This window comes from Numida meleagris, chromosome 13 (genome assembly GCF_002078875.1).
Source record: "Numida meleagris isolate 19003 breed g44 Domestic line chromosome 13, NumMel1.0, whole genome shotgun sequence".
NCBI lineage: Eukaryota > Metazoa > Chordata > Aves > Galliformes > Numididae > Numida > Numida meleagris.
In genome coordinates, this window is record NC_034421.1 from 8528395 (window position 1) to 8551971 (window position 23577).

The 23577-nt window shown below is 43.7% G+C and overlaps 1 long non-coding RNA gene across 10 annotated transcripts in view; it reads right to left on the reverse strand.

The window, feature by feature from the left end:
• LOC110406088 overlaps positions 1–23577 on the reverse strand; it is a 160363-nt gene that overhangs the window by 76272 nt on the left and 60514 nt on the right. For 5 of the 10 annotated variants that reach the window (XR_002443264.1, XR_002443268.1, XR_002443269.1 and 2 more), the window contains 2 exons: positions 4907–5058; positions 4518–4664 (listed from right to left, as the gene is read on the reverse strand). The exons of 3 other annotated variants lie outside the window; for them this stretch is intronic. This is a non-coding gene — a long non-coding RNA (uncharacterized LOC110406088). Of the gene's footprint in view, positions 1–4517; positions 4665–4906; positions 5059–11203; positions 11274–23577 lie in introns of all 10 variants that reach the window. 2 more of the 10 variants (XR_002443261.1, XR_002443267.1) reach the window with 2 other exon arrangements.

The following is a 23577-nucleotide window of genomic DNA, read 5'->3' on the forward strand; positions in this document are numbered from 1 at the left end:
AGTCTGGCCTCTATCATTATGGTAGTCACAAGAAAATACTATTTTGAGGTTTACAAAATGCACAGACCAATGGAGCTGAGGCAAAAGGAGGACTAGGGACCCCAGCACCAACAGAGACCTGATAAGAGCAATTCTGATTAGCACCATAACCAAAGCACTGACCATGCCCCTTCCCTTGTATCCACTACCCGTACAACTATCAGCATCAGGCATCACCAACAGGATCGTTCTTGTCTGCACAGCACCTACACCACTGGGATATCTCTCACTTCTTGCAGTGAAGAAAGTGTGCCCCATTTTGGTTTGCAGCTTTTTATTCTCAGTATCTGAGGCCCATCCTTACTGAGATGCTGACATTGATAAGGATCAATACACTTGTCATACCTCATTGGCTGTTGTACCACTTCAAAATACATTCTATCACACCCAGCACTCCTCTGGGGAGCTGGTGCATCATTTTTGCCTTATTGAAAGTCCAATTTTAGAAAGCAGGCTTCCAAGACTGTGCTCAGCAAATCCTATTGACAGCCACTCACAGAGGTTCAGACCTCGTTCCCCATGAGGCCACCACAAACCAACGTGTCCTTGTGCTGGAAAAGACTCCAGCATGAGGTAGAGAACTGATGGGAAAGAATAAAATCCATCCCTGGGAAATTCTATGGCTTCAAAATTTGGCTGCTGCTTGTAACACAAGAAACATGAGTGAAACAAAAGGTCAAGAAGATGACAACATGCTGACAATGTCAAATGTATTTGGGAAGATTTTCATACTTTCTTTTTGACTCCTATGTGACAGATATGATGAATTCTAAAACACTGGCAATGTTGTAGGATCCGTAGGCAGGACTTGGCCACCCATCCTTCAGGCTTTCCCAAAACCTCCAGCCAAGTGAGAGAAACATCTAACCAGCCACAGGGGATGGGTATTTCCCAGCCCTTCAGATACATGTCTGATCATGCAATGGGGAAAAGTGCTGCTTATACCTTTTAGCTCCTTGAGACCACACCAAAGAGAAATTACTATGCTCTTTATTCAGCTCTCGTTCCCTACAGCAGGTGACTTGATCCAAGCAAGAATTAACCTGAGGAAGTAAATGGTCTCATGTCTCCTTTGCTGAGCTACATGAGCAGAGCAATTCCTCCAGTTTTACTTGGGAAAAGAGGGCAATCTCTTGGAAAAGGCCCTGAAACTGAAAGTTGTAATCCAAATTCAAGACTTTCAAAGTATCGCATCCAATCACAGTAATTAACTAAGCCACACTTGCATCCTATAGAAAACCAACATGATTCAACTCTGTTTGCTTTACATGCCCTTCAAGTTGTCATGCCTATATCATACATGTCTGCGTCCTAAATATGAATAGGGAGCTAGAATTAGTGGGTTTGGTCTAAGGACTCATATTTATTTGGAATAGCTGGCTTTCAGATGCCCTCTTTTGACCTCTGCCCAGAAAGCTGGAGCGCTTATCATGGAATTTGGTTGTGGTTTTATAATGCTATAATCAAATGTTACACTCCCAGTTGTCACTGCTCAGCGGCATCACTAACAGAGACACCACGTAGCCAGGACATCAGCACTGCAGTGCCCACACACCACCAGCAGCACTAAACAGCACTGACCTCCTGACTGAGAATTTCACCTGCTGTGATCAGATGTGTGCAGAAAGGTGGGTTAAGCTACCTGCTGTCCAACATCCGTGTAACCGCACAAATCATTTCACCTCCTCTATGCGTGGTCGAGCTTTGCCTTTCCACAGACTCAAGAAATGGGGAACGCGTGACTGTAAAGCAATTACAAACAAAAACCAGGACCATGAAATTTAATTAAATCTCCTGCTCATTCACAACAGGTAACCTTACATAGATAGAAACTTCAAAAACATTTAAAAAGATACATTCTTCAAAGTCTTCAGGTGGTATCTAGTGCCCAGCTCCAGTTTTAGCTCCCTCAGATAACAACACACAGCCATGAGGCTCTTGAAGCCTGAGACACAGCACTGTAATGCACCATGTAGGTTAATGGTTTGCAGAGGAGTGAGGCAGTGTTTGATATACACCAGCTCTGACAGACAATCCTATCACAACTGAGGCTTAGAGGCTTGTTTTGAAATGAGACTCAGAGCCACAGCGCAAAGAAAACACAATCTCTGAGTAATAGCACTTTGCAGGATGATACAAGGAAGAATTGCTTTATTAACAAATAAAAAACCAGCAGCCTCAGCCAGATGTTATTTAGGAGGCTTGACCTGACAATTGATATATTGATACCTAGTTATTGCCAAAGCAGGAGAACTGAATGAGATGCATCTCTCTTGCATGGAAATAAATCAAATGATTCCCGCAGTGACACCACGAATGCTGCTTTGCATACTACTAGCAAAGGCAGAAAGCTCAGGGAAGATACAACAGCACAACATACTGCCCTGTGCAAACAGCAGAACAAAGCATATGGGAACTGATGATGGAGAGTACACAGCAAGTGAGACAGCTAAGTGGGCTCTCTCAGCGTTAAGGAGTAAAACAAAGTCACTGAGAGGAAGGATGAGCAAACGGTGTGATAAAAAGAAAAAGAAAATCCGTGTCTTATGTTGATGATATACTTCTGTGTGGGATGATCCAGATGAATATTGCTAATGAGCCAGCACTACTGCAGTGTTAATTAATTTGGGATCTAACGGTAAAGTAAAATAACCAGATAGTAAATCAGACAGATTAGAGCAGTCAGATGGTGAAAATAACATATCTATGCAAGAGAACTTCAGTGCTCCGTAATAATAACTCTGTAATAGACAGATGTCATAAAGAGATCATATTAAATGCATTTTCAGTTGAGAAGCAGAAATATATTCTTTTAGGAGATTACCAGGGGTTGCCTTAGTGAACGAATGATAGCTGAAAAGACCTTCAGGGTGCGAGCTTAGGTCCTGCCTTCTATTTCTCATTATTCTAGCATTGCAGTTTCATTCTCTTCACCTCCCTACAAGATCTGTAGGGTTGGCGCCAGGCTACAGTGACAGTTAACAAAGGAAAGCCAGAGCTACAGACTGACCAGAAGCACTTCCTGCTGATCCAGTTGCCCAAACACCACCCCAAAAATCATGCCAATCCTCTGCAGACCCAGCAGCTCAGTTTTAGGGAAATGCATTAAGCAAACCAAAAACTTGTAATGATGCTCCAGACTCAGCTAACATAAATCACTGTGGCTCCACCAACAGCAGCAAGGCTCTGGCTCTCCACTGAGGTAACAAGCTGCATACTGCTTATTGGCCATTAGACATATGGCAACAGTAGACACGAGAAGGACTCATCCAGATTGCAGAGTGCATCATGAACATCTTACATAATGAGAAAAAAAAACTGCACTACTGAGGATACAAAGGCGATGGGAACCAACATGCAACACACAGAACCAGAACCCAAAGCAGTATCAAGCAACAGAGGGCAAACTGAAGCAAGCACTTTCTCCCAGTAATCCTCGGGCTCATAAAAGATAAGGAAGGATGGCCTAGGAAACAGCTATCTCAAGAAGATAAGCAATACCAGAAATTCATCTTTTTCTGCCAAAACAGATAAACTGAATGCTCAGCTCAAAGCCAATTCAGCCCATGTGCTGCACTACCCGGTGCTTTAGCCATGTACATGTCTTTATGGAATATTACCACAGATGGATTTCTGTACTCATTTGACAAAAGCTGCAGCCACTAGAAAACATCATTACAAGAGCATCATATGCATTTTCTGACAACCTGTCTGCCAGGATGTCTCCACATTACAGATGTCTCATTTTCAATTGACGCAGAAAACAGTTCCACAGAACCCAAAGCTGAGAAAGAGGAGAGAATTGACGTGAACAGCCCTCCCACTGGGAGGGGAACCAGGGGGGAACAGCAGCAGCAGGTTCTCATCCTTCTGTGATTTACACTTCACTTTTCTATTAAAGAATAGCTGTCCCTCAAACCTCTCTTCTCGGAGCATTTACAAGTATTCTCTACCCTTCTCTTTCAAGTAACTGGAGAAAGAGTTGGAAGGATATTTTTCCCTTTGCATCACCCATCACTTCAGCCACAGAAAATCCTTCAGCTGAATATTTGCCTGGAGGAAAGAGTACTCCATCTTCCAAACTGGTATCTCGGTAATATTCAAAGCATAGTATCTCACATCTTTCTGACTGAAGACATCTAAAGCATATTACTTTTGTATAACCCTAGCTGTATGGAAGAGCTGTTACCTCCAGGACAGAAGGCAGCAAACAACCAGATCAAAGGCTGCCGTAGCACACTGCACTCTGTACAAGAGCATGTGCGTGCTGGGTGGGAACACCTGTGGGAAAACCCCTCATCATAAGCCATAAAAACGTAATCCTCCCTTATAGAGCAGTGCAGAGGGTATGCTGTAATAGCTCCGTAGAATACTAAGATCAGCAAACATCCCTGCTTGGTGAAAAAGCTCTTGATGTCAGCATGTTCAGGCTTCTTCTGAACATACCACACATGTACTTTATTCCTAAATGACGTTACCTCAGTCCTTGAAGTTCAGACTGAAGAGCAAAATATCTGCTGGAAACTTGGGTACAGGAACTGGCAGACATCCCTGCACTTGGAAGCCACTTCCATTTGGAGAACATGGACATTTTTTCCCAATACAACCTCTGTAGTCTCCTGTTTCTGTTGCCAAAGAGATAAAGAATTAATTTTGGTCACTGGAGTTTTATTACTTCTCCCAAAACACCAATTAATAATCTCCCTGCTTATTCTATCAGAAATTCTAGGAAGACTAAAGATAGTTTCCTTCTACCAGCCTCCTTTGTGGTGGTTTATTTTTTTTTCCTTTTAAGTAAAAAGTTTTTATTTAACACTTTTATATCTACATCCTAAGAAATTTCTTCTTAGCTTAGAGCTCTCCTCACCTGTCACTAGAAGTGGCCAGCAGGCAGGGTACAGCACAGAGACCTCACGAGCTAGAAAGCGGTCCTGACTTGCATCACCTCCCTTTCTGAGGGTCCTTCAGCATTCCTGGTTTCAGGACAACTGCAGAGTTGCAGATCAGCAAGCTGGAGCCCTACAGAGAAGAAAAAGGCCCCAGAGTCCTTTGCCACGTCTTTTCTCAGCCTTATTTTAAAATGAGGCATTTTAATTGTCTTCCTTCTCATACAAGAAACTCAAGGCAGGTACAGAACAAAACAGTTTCTCCCAGTTTGATTATAGAAATATCAAGCTCATTAAGTCTCCTGGTTTGAAATAAAAATATTTCGTCTAAAAAGAACATTTTATCTTCTACCCTGGAGGCAGGAAGGCTGTAAATAACACTGCTGTTGGCCAAGAAAGCCCGGCAATTTTGAGACCTGATTAAAAAAAAAGCTTCAGATCCAGGATTGTGAAGTGCAGGAACCTTCTACTGAGGCACAACAAAAAAGAGTTTCTTTTGACAATGTACGCAGCTATGACAGAAGGTGCTGCTGCTTCATCACATGGCTCTGATGGAGCTGGGAGATAAAGAAAAGGCACGGCACAGCAGCACGCTGAAATCTAAAGAAAAGGATCTTCAAAGAGACGTGAGTTCACCTGATGTTTAAGAAGCAGAGCTTGAGAAATGAAGAACCTAGAAAAACATGTAACCAATTCCTCTCCTTGCTCATCCACTAAAGACACAGATGTCACTTCCACTCTGAACATCTCAGCCAAAACTTGTACTTGCATTGTGAGAACAAAAACGTACAGTATTGTATTTGTCACAAAAAAAAAGTTAAGATAGCTCTGGTTAAGCATTAGACATTGGCAGTGTCATGGGATTATGAGCCACTGTGAACCTAAAGCTTAATTTAAGCAATAAAAGAAGTAGTGAAAGGATGGGTTACAGCAGAAGCATATAGATCATCGCTCCACATCTTGTAAATGTATTTCTTTTTCCAACGAGTCACTACGTACTGGCAATACAGAGCTGGGCAATGAGTACAGACAACTCAGGTGAGGATCAGTTATTGCTACTTAGCAATTTCACTTCTTTTGGGAAGACTCCAGTAAAAGGTCCATCCCAAGCAACAAAAACAGGAATTTTTGATGGTCTTAAAGATCAAGCTATGACATTCTTCAGTTACCAAGCAAACCACTGGCGGAACGGTAAGACCAGGATCCCTCCCAGTTACCAAATCTACTGCCATCGCCACACTCCCAGCTCCAGCAGGTGATGTGCTCAGGGATGCATCTGACCTGGGTCCAGCAGTTAGCACAGAATTCTTTCTGGATGCATCACCTGGTTTGGCCACTCTTCTCTCCAGCAAAAAAACCTCAGGCACACAGTAACGCAGAACATAAATCACAGCTATTCAGCCTTGCCTTCCGATTTATGTGGGGTGCTGAACAAAAGACCTTCTAATCTGGCACAACTGTACTACTTGTATTAAGCAGCACTTGTGGGGCACGCAGTGCTCCTTTCCCATAGGAGCATCTTCTGTCATTTCTGCCACTGGGGGTTGAGGTCTCACGATCTCAGCAGTGCACATGTGTGTGCAGTCACTCAGCCAGGAGCAAGTACATCTTACAATATAGCTTACCACACAGCAGAATGACCACAGAACTGTACAGAGAGTATATGCCAAGTATACGAGGGCTGCTCCAAAAGTAATGCCTTTTATTATGATGGCCCACAACATCAGACGCAGGTGTTGGTATAACCACAGTAAAGGTTGAACCTTCCCACCCATATCCCATTCCAGGTTGTTGTCATGTCACAGATGGCAGCAGAGGGGCACTCACTGGCAAAACAACATAGCTAGTGGTGGTGACTAAGTTGAAAAATAGTATTCCATAGCTGAGAGTTTGCTCTGTCAAATAGTGTTACAGTGCTCTTTGTATCTGTTGTAGTTCCCATGGAAATAAATAGGATGCATCACTTTTGCAGCAGCCTACATAGATATGGAAGATGAGAGAGGTCCATCTAGACCTATAATCAAGCTGCTGTGGCAGCTTAAGCTCTGTTTGTCCCTACATAAAAAGCCAGAATAAACTCCATACATGAAGGAGCCCCTTCTGTGCATATGGGGTTTACTCCCCTCAAATGACCTGAGAATGGAAGATGCACACAGACTTGCAGCAAGGAATTGATGACTTTGTCCCTCAGTAACACACAGCACACGTGTTGGTGCACGAAGGACCACCAGCCTGCCTTCTGCCAACCACCAGTTACAAGGCACTCTTCCTGATTGCTCATTCCCACTAACCTCAGAGTCATAACTTCATGAATTCACTCCGTAGAAATGAAAATTAAATGCCATCAGGTACGTTTAAACATTCTCACATAACAGATGTATTAAATGATATTTTGTTTAGCAAGATATATGGACAGGAGCAGCACTGACTTATTCCCAGGCAATAGAGAGGGCACTTCCCTTCAGGAGTTTTATATTTTGTTGATTTAGACCATAAAAGGAACATTTTTTTTAATGCGGTAATGGACAGGTGAAATCAAAACTAAGATCTGTATCTACTTTGAATAATATTTTTCACATTATTTCCACTTGAATTTGCTTAACTCCACCATTTTTATGTCTTCCCATTATTTAAAGTCATCACACTGAGTTATAGTAGTCAGGGGAATAGGAAAGTGCTCATCTGCATGTAGCCCTGTAGAATATGACAAAAAGCAGAAGAATGCACTCAAGCTACTCGATGAATAAAAATAGTTAGAAATTTACCACTGTTTCATCTCAAGAATGCTATTAATAATTAAGTCCCTACTATAAGAACAAAAAGACTTTAATCAGAGAACTGGAATAGAATAATTCAAAGAAAAAAAATATTGTTATTTAAAATGGCCCTATTAAGTGGGTACGAGTCACCTCTCCTTACAACTCTTTCAGAAGTTCTTCACTGCTGTTCTAAGTTCCAAGGGTGTTGCTCTTTGGTACAGCAAACGAAAGCAGACTATCAAGAGTTGGTTACGCATAGTTACTCTGTACTTGACTGTAGCTTTGTTAAAGAAAGCAAATTCATCTCTATCTATGCTTGATTTGTTTTTATTTATTCATGAATCTTGCTTTCATTTCCTGACAACTAAACTGATGCAAACTTCTTAAAACTTCATGATAGTCCATTAAAAAATAATAATCAACTGGTGAATTATGGATCAGGTATTTTTTACTATGAAGGTTTCAAGAAGCAACATACCTCCAGCAGATACAAGCAGAGGGCTAGAGGCACCCTCACGATCTCATTTACTAACACACGCTCAAAGCTGGTTTTAATTTGGAATTCCCTTGCTTCTTAAGCTGAAAGTTACAAACTATTCCTATGAAATTTGCAGAACATTTTTCATTTGCTTCAGTGGAAAACGTGACTAATGCCACCAGCACGGCAGCGCTCTGTATTGGAAGACTGCCACCGGTGGATTTCCTTCAGAGCGCGTTTAGGGAGAACTGGCCCAGCATGGAAGCCCTTCGTGTGAGAAAGCAACAGCAGAGAATGAGTGCAAAGGTTACCGGGTTTGGTTTTCTTTTCTCCATCTCACATTTTCTGTTTAAATCACTTCACCTATTCTGAAAAGCCCTGGGAGGAGAGATTTCGCCCACTGTCATTGATACAGAAGTTATCCACAGGGCTGGCACAATCTTGAGGGTTTTTTTTTTTCCCCAAATCAAATATACATTTCAGAAAGTCATTGGGATCCTCTTCAAAAACAACTATTTGCAGTGCCTGAGAATTAAGAACATTATGCATTCATATGCCAAACACATACAGACAACACTAAATACAAAGTTTCTTTGCATAATACAAAAGCAGTTCTGATGTCTTTAATGAATATTTTAGCACTGATTGAGGTAAACAAAACCATCTTCTGAAGGACAACACATTTCACCCCTTAGTTAAAAATGTCTCTCAGTACAAAACTGCACCCAAACTAAAATGCATTTTATTTTCATTTGGTTTTTTTTAAGGCCACAGGCAGTCAATGTTATTGTTGTGCCTGCAGTTGCCTGGTGGGAGGGCAGAGATGCTGGGAGCCCCCCTGGGGCACTGCTGGCTTCTGGCTGTTTCCAGAGTGTCACGTTGCATTTGGGTCCATAACTACAGTTTCTAACAGCAGCTGCAATACAACTGAAGTTATTTACAGAGGCCACAATTCCCTTGCCTGGATAGTTTTCACTATACTGGAGGAGCACCACTGAACCCTGGACAGAGGCTCTAGGTCCAAACCACAGCAACAGCACCGGCACAGCCAGATATTCAGCAGCTGGTGCACAAGGGCATGAGTGTTTAGGCAGGAATCTTTCATTGATAGCAGAACGTTTAATTTTCACAAATGGTTTATTTTTATCTTTTAATCCCCCCGCCATCCTCAATATCCCTTGCTCTTCCTAGTTGTTCTCATAGGTAGCAGTGCCTCACTCTGCTGGAGGGGGGTTATTCCCAATGCTGCAGGCTTTCCCCTGGGGCTCTCCTGCCACACGCTAACCAGTGCCCGGTCCTTCCAGTAACTGATGGCACACACCCGATCTCACCAGCCTGGCTGCAGCTGCCACCTTCCTCTTCCATACCTCTCCACCAACCATGTCTGAGAACATGCAGCCAGGTATTGGTCATGCAAATTCTTTATGAATTGTCAGATTAATTATGGAGTGTTTTACAGCAGCGTGTGCAAAGCAACTTGGCAAGCTTTAATTAATGTGCAGGATGACAGCTTGAAAGCTACCTACAGGTGACTTGTATGAATCAACTCCATCCCATTCCTCTGCTTGGGAAAATAATTTTGCCTTAATGGCACGTTTCTCCTCGTGACTCCAGGACTTGGTTTATCCTTTTATTTAGTCAGGAGAGACTCACTGGCTCTAATGTGTAGCATTTTGTATACCTACTCATTTCCTTCCCATGTGCTTTCAGCACGCACACCCGGTGGAGCACATAATCCTTGCTCCCTGCTCTTTGGGGAAGGGAATGGGGTAAATGCATTTACCACCCAAAAAGCAGTGACAGAGTTTTTTTTACTGTACAGCTCTTTGCAAAGAGTTGTACACTGTGCTAGAAACAAGTCTGCTATTAGTAAAGAGTACACATGCAGCTACCTTGTAAATCACAACACTGGGGAGGAATGAATGGTTGCGATGCAAACACTGGGTTTCTAGAAAGAAGCTCTAAATTACCACCAGAAGGAATTCAGTGAAACAATAAAAGGAAGCGTTGCAAGACACTGAAAGTGGGCCAGTGTAAGTGTTGTTATCGTACCTCTTCATAGCTATTTAAGATCCCTCTCATCTCCCCGGGCACTGTCAGCCCATTATTCCCCCCTAGTGACACCCTCAACATCAGCAGCCCAGCTGTAAAGCCACAGATGCCAGCCCCAAGGAAGGTGAAGTACCCTCCATGCCCTAATCCCTTTTCTAAGTACTCCGAGTTTCTGAAAATTCAACTTCTCCACCACTTGGGTCCACTGCATTATTCAGTAGTACCAACACACAGTGGTTTTAGATTGCTGAGTCTTTCACTCCTCAACAAGAGCCCTTCATGGAGGTTGCTGCTCCAAACTGCAAAGCTAAACCCTGTCACATTAAGAGCCATCAACATGTTACAACTTCCCCATGGCTAAAAACAGCTCAGGATCAGCATCCCGCTGGATTTCAGACATGCACTGGAATGGCGATGTTAGGGCAATGTCATCAGGACAAGGATCCTCCCCCACAGCCACAAGGTGCTCAGGCTGGACCTGGCCACTGCTTCCCAAACCAGGGAGATGCTGACACTGGAAAAGGGTATTTTCATTTAGAATTGAAAAAAAACAAAACACATGTTCCGAGTGTCAAAGAAACATCAGACCCAGGAAATTGTTCATTTCACAGTTTTGAAATTCAGTAGCAGTATTTTGGAGTATGTCTAAATTCATCACTGAATATTTATATTATTTTCACATTTTCTACTAGGAAAATTGCACAGATGCAGCACACAACACAGCCTACGATAGCAAGACATAGTATGAAATCATATTAGATGAAATACAGCTCTTCAGAGTCAAGCTGTCTGATTACAGTAAAGACAGACACTTGCACACAAAAAAATGCCTCAGCTAAGGAGAATCTGCCTATGAATTATCTTTAAAACTGAGAAATTATTTCATTGCTGTGATGTCATGCACATTAAGGAAGACAAAACCAGAAAACCATAAGTGAAACTGACTCGATTCTCATTTTGGCTGGCAGAAGAGCCTACACATTACTTACCATGCACGCACACCCAAGCTAGGAATCACCATCCTCACTCCATTCTTGGACACGACAGCTGCCCAGTGGGCTGGGAAGAAAATAATGTATTTCTTATCTTTTCTGTAAGGGATGCAGAATTTATTTTCTATTTAAAATTGGAAACAAAGAGTATTTTATTATTAAGTTAAAGGATAACAGAGTTTGGCCACCTTCATGCTGAGCTCAATGCCTCAGGAAGCTTGGTACTGAAGACCATGAGAGAAGCAGGGATTTAACCCGAAAGGAATTCAGACCCTATCCTGACTTTCACTTATCATTTTCTGAAGAAAGGAAGGAAAAAAAAAAGCAGGACTTTCCATTGCCTCAAGACTCATACCCTCTTCCTGTAGCAGTGTAATTTGTTGATGAGCAAAGCAGATTTGGTTCATTTCACAAGATGGGGTCAAACCTCTGAAGAGCTCCTGCTATGTCACATCAGCCGATGGAGAGGCAAGGAGCCTGCAGAAGGAAGAAGTCCCAGGTTCGAGGCAGCAGGCTGCGTGTTCTAAAGCATGTACCTTTTCATATAAGGTGAAAAGGGCTTTTTGTACGTATGCTTCTCCTGGTCAAACTGTTTTAGTCACCAACAGTTCATTTTCTATTCTATGGCTCATTTCTAGCAAAACTAATGAACCATTTGCACAACGCTTCTCTGCTTCCATAATACCATACAAAGTCATTAATGAACTGTCCACTCAGCTTTTCTAATTCTGTCTGAACATCCTTATGAGCAGAAGAGTGAGTCTGGACATCCTCTGGCATCTTCATGCATCCTAGTAAGCAATACATTACCAGGCATTATTGACTCCATGTGCATGTCACCAGAACAGCCCCTCGTGCCACAGGGGAACACACCCTGTAGCTGCAACCTGGCAGTGTGTTGGGTGCAGATGAGTCATTACTGCAGGAAGAGTGGGGGCAAGAGGACAGAGGGGCTCTGGAAAAAAAAATCCCTACGGTACATATTCAATAAGCAAGTACAGGAAATCTTTCCTAATTGTTACTGTTTCTGCAAAAAAAAACAACTAACTCCTTGATTTCCTTGATTGCTGTAGACTCCTACTAAGGGAAATAACAGTTTCAAAGATCAAAATAGAGAGAAAGATTATCATATTATCACACAAGAAAGTCTGAATGACGCAGATATTTAGCTCTGGCCAGCTTTCAGTACCAAACACTATCTGCTCATGCTAAATCAAAACGTCTAACACAATTCTAATGTTCACAGTAAACACTTAATACAAGATGAGTGTCGGGAAAAGGGACATGGTCCTTTAGACAAGTTTCTTAAAGACAAGACGTGGGTCGTATTTTTCTCACTCACAGAAATCTTTGGCTTAAAGTTAGAAACTGATGTTCCTGATGTCAGATGCATGGCTTGTCCAGCTCCTTGTACCTTTTTGGGCAGACACCAAATAGACACACACAGCACTGAAGAAAGGAAATCCCAATCAGAAGGACGAGGGTCTCACCCGACCAGCACACATTCCTTAGCATGCCCAAAGTCACTTTATAGCTGTTATACGCTGCTACAAGATTTCCTCATGGTGAGGAGCTCTCCTCTCTCTAACTTCCACTACTCTTTAGACGCCAATCATGGCTATTTCCCCCCAAAAATGAAGCGTTTGGCTTACATGGTAGCAAGAGAACAGTTTTCAATTTCAGTTAACCTTTACAGCAGTAACACTAATTTGCAGTCTGTTCATAGTGATTGCTAAAGCCTTTCTGTTTCCCGCTCTGAATTTCATTCTGTGTCAATTAGTGACATGAAGTCAGTCTAATAATGATGTATGGTTAACACGGGGTTTGCTAAGAGGAATGCACGGCGGACAGATAATTGCGACGGCGCCATCCGTGAACTATTCAATGCTCTGCTGAAGCTGAAGGGGACAGAAATGTGCCATAAAAAACACATTTCAGCATGAGTGCTGGTAGCATTTGAGGAAAGAATTCCCAGCAACTTTCCTGAACATAAGAGATCCAGCAGCTTTTAACTGCACGAAGGTTAAAGGACGTAGAATTGCCCAAGTTGTTTCAGAATCTTTTTTGCTGAAAAACGGTGTGCAAGGAAAACACTCAACAAGTATCCTCCAAGACCACGTCTATGCTTGTTCACATTAACATGCTCAGAATATACACAGATAAGCACAATGTGATGCCTGCCAAGTCCCCTGGCTTTTCCCATATTACAACCATAAGCTCCTGCCAGGCAGTGACAAGCAATGCTAATAAGTGATCCTGTCAAATGCAGAACGAGCAGATCGTTGGCCAAACGTGTTACATAGGCACCAGGAGACAGCACAGCAAGCTCCCATTTCCAACACAAGGGACACCCAGCAGCTTTGGAGCAGGTTCAGCACAGCTCACTTCAGCCACCAGCAGAGCATGCCCATCTGGAGCAGCAGCAGAGCTTAACATCAGCGTCAATGCAAAGACCGGTGGGGTGGGCCACTACCAACCCACACTGTGAGCAGCAAGAGCCACCATGGGAAGCACCTTCACTTCAGTGGCCAAGAGAATGACTTTGTCTCACACCTAGGGATCAGTGAGCTACATGGGGGGTGCACAAGATACCTGCTTTCCAGTCCCTCTAAGAGCAGAGCTGGCTGCACCCCCAGGGATCCCCTCCATGACCACAGCTGTGACCCCAGAGGTGGGTGATGATGGGGAACTACCTATGCTGAGCCCCGTGCTCCCTACCACGCTGCCCAGACTGCCTTAGTCTACACCAGCCCAGACAGGATGGCACAGGGCTCTGCACTGTCACTGCTCCAGGCTTTTACTGACTTTGACAGTATTTGCTAACTGACACATTCAGGAGTTTGCTGGCATGTCACTCCTGATCATTTCTGGCAGTGGCACATTGTGTCTTCCAGAAAAATATAAAAATAAAAAAATTGTCAGTCTCTCTCCTATTTCCCTTTGTACTTCGAATTGTAAAAAGAGGCAGAAAGCAGTAATGATCTGATGAGCCTCAGAACTGCAGTTAGGCTAGTAGAAATACTTTAGGAAAATGGCATACACATGCCAGGAGACGTAAAAGATTCACGAAATAACAGGAGAAAATAGAAATGAATTAATTTTAGAAGAAAAAGGGATGGAGTTGCACAGTTATGATGCTGTATCGGTAAGATATATTAAAAACTCAAATGAGTCTCAATGTCAGCCAACACACTGCCGTAACAAATGAACATGGTGACAAAGGGTCGCCTTTGTTGCTAAGCTGACAAAAATAAATTAGTCACCTGTCACCACTTGCTTAGAATTCACCAACACATCAATTTTTGAGGAAAGAACAGAAAATAGCCAGGATATTTTTTCATTAGAGCATTGTGCAGAGGGAACAAAGCATTTCGTCTTCATTTACACAGCGACTTAATCCCCTGCAGCACAAGAAATGCCTCCTTGGGGCAGTTAGGGGCCAGCTGGCCCTGGGGACACGGAGCTGATGGAGGCAGCCACAAGTGTCTGAGGACACGTGCCACAGGTGACCCCACGCTGGAGTTGCGGGGAACCATGTGTGAGCAAACCCCAGCCCAAAAATTATTTGTAGGAAGGAGTTGAGAAATTATTACAAGAAACAAGGTTGAGAAAGCAACAATCCTGCCACAGACAATTCAGAAACCAAAGAAGGAGGCAGGGTGCAGTCAGACCGGTGGTTTGCTACAAATGATTTGCCAAGGGCCACTGATGCTGCTAAAGTGATCAGCGAAGATGCACCACCCGCAGCAATGCAGGAACACAGTTAAGACTAACAAGCTGCTACACACAGCACTTTAATTAGGCCAAACAAGAAAACGATAATAAACCAGGAGGTCAAAAGAAAAAGGAGAGAGATCTGTAACTGAACAGAATCAAGTTATTTCTTTTTACTGTGACAAGATAAAACCCTCTAAAATGAGACTTCTGAAGTGCAATGATCCCAAACTCATACCAAATAGGAGCGCACGAGAGCAAGTACCCCGCTCAGCCAGCGGCACGTCGGCTCCAGTCCTATCACACACAGCAATCTGTGGTGTTTTACACTCAGCAACAAATGGCTGAGCAGAACTGCTGCATGCTGAGAGGCAAAGACAGGTGCGCAGCTGCTGGAAATACTCGCTCAGGGCTCACGGCACAGAGACTTCTTTCAGGCTCAATCCGTAAAGCTGAGAAATATCTATCATGCTTAGCTATGGAAACAGGGATTTTATGAAAGCGTGATCACGAGGAATGTGATTGGAAGCTGATGTGTTATTGCTTAATTTAGAGAGACGAAGGCGCTTTTTTTTGTCCACACAATCTGCCAGCCTAGAAACTTAAGGAATAAAGGCAGAAGCTGCAGATGGCTTTTGTAATGGCTGTACTCAAGCTGCAGAGAAGCAAGAAGGATAGAGGCCATACAAATCAAGCAGCAGTATCGCTGCAGCCAAGTAATAACCAAGCCAAAAGTGGCACTCAGTAACAACAGAAAGCTAGACAACTTTCCCAACCTGTTGCGTTAGGATTCAGCTGCAGCAGGACAGGACTCAGCCACGCAAAGGCAACTGCCATGACCCTCATGCACATTTGGATAAGAACCAAAGCTTTTCTTGGAGGAAGAACTGCCCCATACGCAGGTGGGCTGCTGGGAGCACAGTGCTGGCAGAAGCCAGCAGAACAGCACGGCTGTACAAACTGCAGCCTCCCAGAAAAACCTCTGCTTAAAAACTGCATTCACATACACGGCAGTTCTCAACTCTTATCCTTTCTTTCTCCCTTCCTCCCCCCCCCCCCCAAAGTGGGAGAGAAAGAGTAGAAGGTAATTTATTTATAGTCAGAAGAGAGAAAACAAGCTGGGATGAGAGACGCAAGGCTCAGCAGGACGAGCACGAGCTTCTGCTGGCGAAGCAGCCCCTGAGCTGACCGGCTGAGCTCGCTGGGTAGCTTGAAAGGGCTGCTCTGCTTATCTTGCTCCAGCAGAGCGTAGGTGTACTGGACACAGAACAGTACAGCTCTCAATGCAGAGGCTACTTCAATGTTTTCCTCTTAAATAACTACATCAAACAACTACATTTATATGAACAGTTGGAACTGAGTTTCCAAGTGGGACTGGCAACACATAGATTGACAGGAGACATGTTAGAAAGCGAAAGAAAAAAGAAAGTTTAATTCTGCTTGTTAAATATATACATACATTTATTCATTTCTTTGCATTTTTGTTTTTCAACAATACCACTTTGCAGCATTACCTTAAAACCAGGGCAGATCTTGCGAAGTGCTCTCCTGCAAGGAGTCCACAGAGGTCTGCCTGGTGACATACCTGCAGGCAGGGAGCGGGGTGGGAGCTCTGCCCTCTCTGGGGAAGCTCACTAGGCAGAGCCCAACTAGCAGTCCTGGGGCAGGGAGGAAAGGCCACTTTATTCCCACTGCTCAGCCAGCGAGAGGCAGACGTCTCTAGGGAGCTGGGATCGAGGACCAAGAACTCATCCGGTGGGTCCTGGGCCTAAAGTCAGTGTCACTCATTCAAGCAATTAGATATCAACCAAACCCAATCAGTACTGAGGGCTGAACCTACAGCTCTTACTGCCCAAGGCCTTATTTGCATCCCATCCACAGAAAGAGAAAGCCATTTCAGCTGGATAAATACACTTCTGCCTGATGTTACATCTATTGCATCTATCTGATCATCATGAGAGCTTGGGATAGAGCTGTTCAAAACCAGCTCACAAAGCAGCACTGATGACTCAGTTGCTCTCTCAGTTAGGTACAGAGAGCCCTACATGCCAGCAAGTCCCAGGCAGCTCCTGCACTGAAGAATCAGCCCTGCTATAAAACCTCAGAGGGTAGTTCTGGCACACATCAAAAGAAACAGTTCAATTCTTTATGTCTATGCAAAACAAACGTAAAACACTGTTGCACCAAACCAGCAGGACTCTGCAATTGTTTTGGGTTCATAAAACCATCATTACAAATATGCACAAACAGCTTGAGTAGAACTGGCTGTTGACTCCAAAGAATAATCAGTGAGTGATCTGTCAGTAAAACACTATAACCAAACCATTTTCTTGCTAAATACTTGGCAAGATCCCAGGGACTTTGCCAGAACTTCAGAAGGAAGGAGGAATGAAAAGTAGAAGGAATGAAGGAAAAAAAAAATCATTATGGCGAAATCCACATTTTGTCTTAATGTTACTTCCCACTTGGAAGCGTTTAGTTAGGCATGGGAGTATATCCTATGATAGCAAATCAGAAATTAAAACACAGTTTTGATTGATCCTACACAAGAGTGCTCCTTTCCACCCACTCCAAGGGAACTTTCCTCCCAGGGAAACTTGACATAAAATTTCAGTCAGCTTATAACCAATCTTGAGCAACTACGTTCTTATAAGACAGAGCAAGAGGGAGAAGATCTCAGTTGTGATGACATTTTGAACTGATGCCAGTTCAGCTGCATACAAGTGCCCTTCAGGCTGAACCAGGCCCGGCACACCCAAGATACATTGAGTCAAAACAACACAAGAGACTCATAATTTCTAGATACTTTCAATAATCATTTTCTGCAGTTAGCAGATTTACTTTAGAGTAGCTTCAGAGCACATAGAATCTACAGTTTTTCCCTCTTTTGCAGAGAATCAGATGTTTCTGGGCTATTCCAAGACACAACGTTACCCTAGAAAATAACATACTACCAGAGAGCACCAATAACGCAAGCAAGTCCAGCAGGGTCCCTCACCCCTCCATCCTGGTCTACACAGCCTGTTCCCAGCAGGACTTTGCCTTGACCAAGCGATTGTACCAAGGTGGTGGAGATGACAGGCACTGTTGCACAGGGCAGCACTAGTGTGATACGGATGAATGAGATGCTGGAGGGCTGGGGGGAGAAGTCAGGGCAATCCATTGGCAGCACTAGTGTGAGCCATTTGAGAAAAATACAGAATAGAAAGTAATGCAGGCTGAGCATGTCAGCAAGCTTCAGGCGAGGGCAGCTGCCTGCAGGGACACTGCTCTCCTGCCTTCACGCGTGCCAGCATCAAACAAGCAAGTTCAAACAGCAATGCATCAACTAAGCTGCCAGCCTGATAGCCTTCACTATTAATTCATGACCCCTTAGAGTTCACTGGGATCAGAAACAAGGACTTTTCATTTGCTAGCACCCATAAGTGGGGAAACAGGCAAGGAAAAAGCAAGCCAATGATGCAAGAGATGCCTCAAACTGAGTCTATCTATTATGACAGTGAGTTGCAAGGAAGCCCCGAGGTCATCTGTGGCATATATACATGCAGACTCCAGAATAACACTTGGGGAGAGCTACGTCCTTCATTTTAAGAGCTATCATTATATTTGTGTGGGGAAGAGTTTATCCTAACCTGGATATCTGGCCTTCACATGGTGCTGCTGGGGAAAGCTGACCTGCCCATGTGGTAATCAGGAGTCTGACATGAACTGTGTGCTATGGGTGTAACAAGTTTCCCTGCACTGCTGCAGCTGCAAGTGGTAACACAGAGTTTATTCTGCACATCCAGGAAGGAAATGAAAAATGACTAATCGCCAGCAGAAGATTAACGACACCCTGTCTCTTACTTAAATCCCAGATCACTGCAGAGGCTGCACACCAAGATGCTGCTCTGTAGTGCAACAGCACCTCTAAGAGAAGAGCCACAAATATTTTTCTTTGCTCTAGTTCTACTCCATTGCATCTCAGCTGCTTTGCCTTTAAAATTTGCTCTAAAATCTGCTTTGCCAGCAGAGGATCCCCAGCAACCCCTGGCTGCCAGGCAGCGCTTCCCTAGCACCCCGGGATCAGCAGCAGTGGATTGTTCAGACTGACTGCAGTCAGTACAGAGGAGCATCTCTAGGCTGTTCCCAGGGAGCAGTTGCACAAAGAAACCCCCATTTCAGGCAGAAGCCCAGTCTTCCACTAAGAACGTTTTAGGGTTCCGCAAATCCCAGTAGATGCAACCTGCTGCTTTAAAATGGCTCTGGTTGAGCCCAGCAAGTTTTATGAAATACTCTAGACAGCATTTCCCTCCCCCCAGCCCACCCTAGAAAGAGGAGAATAGCCCCTCCTTTGACAGCACCAGTTGAACAGCTGTTTTGTGTAGGCACAACCTCATCAGGAGCTGAGGTCAGCGGTTCAGCAGCTCAGCTTGGGGCACTGTCACTAGCTTACTTTTCTTCAGAGATGTTTCTTGAAGTGTAAGGGGCATTTGCTGGAGTAATTCAAACAATTAGTAACCTATTTACAATTCAGGTAAAAAGCGATATTTTTTTTTTCTTCAACCTATTCTTCACAGTCCCTGCAGGGCTTCAGCTCAGAGACCGCTGGCAGAGCTATTAAATGCTCATCCCCACTAAAATCCAACCTTGAGCGCAGACAATCTGGGAAACTATCTCTAGGCCAAATCCTTCCCAGGACAGCCTTCTGATCAACCATTCTTTCAGGAGATTAAAGAATGTGTCTGGAAATAGAAAAGAGCAGTACTTGAAGACAGAGCAAGAACACCCGAGCCACTGAGGAGATCAACCCAACACAGCCCCAGCTGGCAGAGCTGACACTGCTGCACGCACTGCCACCAACAGCAGCTCAAAAGGTGCGGTGCAGCACAAGCAGCTTCCTGAAACGTTCAGGAGGAACACAGAGACAGCCTGAGTTGGCCAAATCAAGAGACAAAACCAAACCTCTTCTGGATTCACACAGTGCTACAGAGGTTGTGTTAAAGTCATGTTTCCCTCAGAAGTTAGAGTAAATTCAAATATCAAGGCATGCACCGTTTCGGATGATAGAAAAAAAGGAAAATAAATGTACTACAGAATTGAGAGGCTAAGCAAATACACAAAGGGCAGAAAAAACATTGATCTAATGAAAAAGCAAACACGGAGATACAGCCCTCGAACGCCTATTTGTGTATATCCACAGTGGAGCAGTAACCACCCATGTGCTATTGCTCAAATGCTCGGAAGCATCTTCATACAGGTACCTAACACTGCATGAGAACAAAGAGGCTTGTGCATCAGCAAAATTATTCACTGCTCAGCAACGTTAAGTCTTTATTTTAAAACATACAAACATCCCGCAAAGTAGCAAAAAAGACAGATATAGCAAATGCTTTGTGTGAACAATTGCATAGAATGAATAGCAAACAATCAGACAAAGCTCTTGGCAGATTCCTCGCAGATTAAATAAACGCTGCCAAACCATGCAACAAAGCTTACAAACGAAGCCACTAGTGGATTGGCTCATAAAGAATTCTCCTAAGAGAGGGCTTGGTGTTGGACAACTTGTTTGCAAGGAACTTGTCCACCTGTAACGCTGAGGTACCTGACAGTCTCAGCGTTGTTTACCAGGAAGCATCACAGCAAGACCCTTTTGTACCAGTTCAGATTGGCAGCTTTACCTATTCCCTCCACGTAACGTGAATTTTCTTTCAACTGGAAGAAAAGGGATTTTAAGAAGAAGCTGAATATCCTAGCAAGAAGAAAGAAGAAGAATAGTGGAAGCAATGGGGAAAATGAAAATAGTTTTCAGAACAAACGGAAGTGTTCTTAAGTGCAGGACAATTCATTCTTTCCTTCTGTATGGCAAGAAGAAAAAGGGGCATGAATAGGTCCAAGCAGCGTGTTCAGTGAGAACCAGGACGGAGTACCACTCAGATCCCCAGGACTCAAAGCACACCCATTTTTGTCTCGTACACAAGCGAAGAGAGCACCAGAGGGCAGCTTGCTCTGCACAGAGTTCACAGAGGGGGCACATTACTATTTACAACACAGCACGTTAAATGACAGTGACACATACCACTCAGAGGTGATCATTATTACCGGCTGCTTAAGGGATGATTTGAGAAATGATCTGTAAATTTAATTTTTAATTAAGCCAGAAGCCCTAAGGGCCTTCTGAGTTCAAGCACTGAGGGGGAGAGAAGGGGGAAATCAATTCTTGGTGATGGAGAGGTCTAGCAGAATCTAATAGGCCTGGGTAATACATCAAGAAGCTTTTAAGATCAGTCACACAGCTCAGAGGAAAGCCTAAAACCCAATTTCAGATTAAAAAATATGCTGTAAAGTGGAATGGATAGTCACCATTGTTCAAGCCTCTGGAAAGCTACTGTCTTGAGCTCTGACACACAAATTACTCAGAAAATAGATAAATGATCAGCTCCAGTGTGCAGGACTTCACAGGGAAGCCCTTCTTCTCAGCTCCAACTAACTTGGAAAAGTAGCTGTATCCAAATGACCTTGTAACTACACTAAAGCTTCGGCATAGTCAGGAAGATCCGCACTAACTAATAAGAATTAGTCATCAAAATCTCATGGAAGGTGACTGTGCTAAGAGAAGAAAACCATTCCCTTGATGCACAGCACAGGTTCATCACAGTGACTGTGGCTGGACGAGCAATGACACTGAGTCCATCCCACCAGCACAATCCATTTTCAGGAAGTTGGAAGTGGAGGACTTTTTCATCCCGTCTCTTGATTTCAAGTTCACAGAATCAGGTGGGATGAACCCAAGGGTGCCGATCAAACAGGCTTATGTCATAGCCACTCCTGTCATCTCTGAGAAGTTGTCATGATCAAGGGAGATCCCCAATGACTGCAGAAAAACTAATGTTGCACCCATCTTTAGAAAAGGCCAGAGAGAGAGCCTGGACAGTCAGCTTTGCTTTGGTTGGTGTGAAAATCATAGAGTGAGTCCTCTGGGACTGGGCTTAGAGTAGAAGGTAGCAACTGGAACCACTTATGGACTGGCCAAAAGCAACTTGGGCTGACTTACCCAACTGCCTGCTATGGAAGAATGACTGGAGCTGTGGATGAGGGGAGAGCAGTGGATGTCATTTACCTTGACTTTCACAACCTCTCCCTTTCAACACTGTTTCCCACAATCTTTTATAAAACTTAAGGTACAGTCTGGAATGCAACTAGATGGGTAAGAAGGAAAGCAGGTTAGCAGGGCTGAGGTAGGAGCTAAGGAGCATCAGGAAGCCACTACCAAGCAGGGTTCTACACGGGCCTGTTCTGAAACCAGTCCTCTTCCATAGTTTATCAGAGACATGCAAGAGCTGACAGCAGCTATGTTACTGGGTTTGTAACTGACACCCAGGTGAGGGGAAGAGCTGATATGCTCAGGGCAGGGCTGGCTCTCAGACAGACTCAGCCACAAGCTGTGGGAAACACTCAACTCTCTCCTTGAGGAAAGATCTAATGCCATATGTACACTTTCAAGAAGAAAGTTGGGCAGAGAAAATAAGCAAGAAATGAGATGAATGGTCTTGTTTTCACAAACCTTCTCTTCTAAGAAAGAAGTCATTTATCAAAGCGCTGTAATCCTACCAACTGCCATAACACTTGGTCTAATTACATCTGGAGAACAATAAGCTGTATGTTAAGGAAGAAACCATCTGCAACAAGGTTGGTTGAGAAATTCTGCTACATGTAATCTTAACCCACATGTCCAAATGCAAGCACAAATAGCACCAGGCAAGGGCTCAGTGACATTTAAAACAGCTGCACCATATTTTGCATTTAGAAAATTCACATTTTTTTCCTATATTTTCATAAAATACCATTCCTAGTGTGTTAATCTACATCAGAAAAGGTCCAAAGTGTGCTTTCAGGTTACATGCTGATTGAGAGGGGGACAGAACCCATCTTTTGGAAGAACATAAACCGCATTTGAGTATTTTTAAAAGTGCTAAAAAGCTGACAGGGCTGAGGCCACACACTGCACTTTGCTGAGAGCCATAACAAAATTACTTACAACTTCAAACCTTGAAGGAAATTGCCTTCAAACCTCACACTTTAAAACCCACTGGAGATAAACCACTCCTTCCTGCAGAGGTTTCAGTGGGATATCGGGGAGGACACACTGCCAAGCAGGACTGAGCAGCAGCACGCTCACAACAGATCATTTGGTGTGGGGAGGACACAGCACTGCTGTTCAGGTGCTGACACTGCCCAATTTAACACCAGATGCTTCAGTTTGCAGTGATACCAGGACTGCACATTTCATTAATTCACTCAAAGCTAATTTAGGGGAGGAGGAGACAATCTCATCAGCAACAAAGCGGAGTATTTAATAGAACGGTTTATCTGCATTCCTGGTACAGGGATCCTGCCACACACTTGAGGTTCCTAGGACCACTCGCAAAGTGAAGGATTACTTGCACCCTGCATACAGGTGCCAGAATAAGAACTCGGTTGAATAAGACAAAATACACACTAATACAAAACACACAAATAATACACACACAAAACATAAGCACGGTTACAGCCGGACTAGATGATCTTGAAGGTCTTTTCCATTCTTGGTGATTCTATGATTCACTGGAACTAAGACAGACTGATGTTGGTGGGCACCTCAAAGGTGACTGGAGATCAAGCTCTTCCAGTTGGTTAGG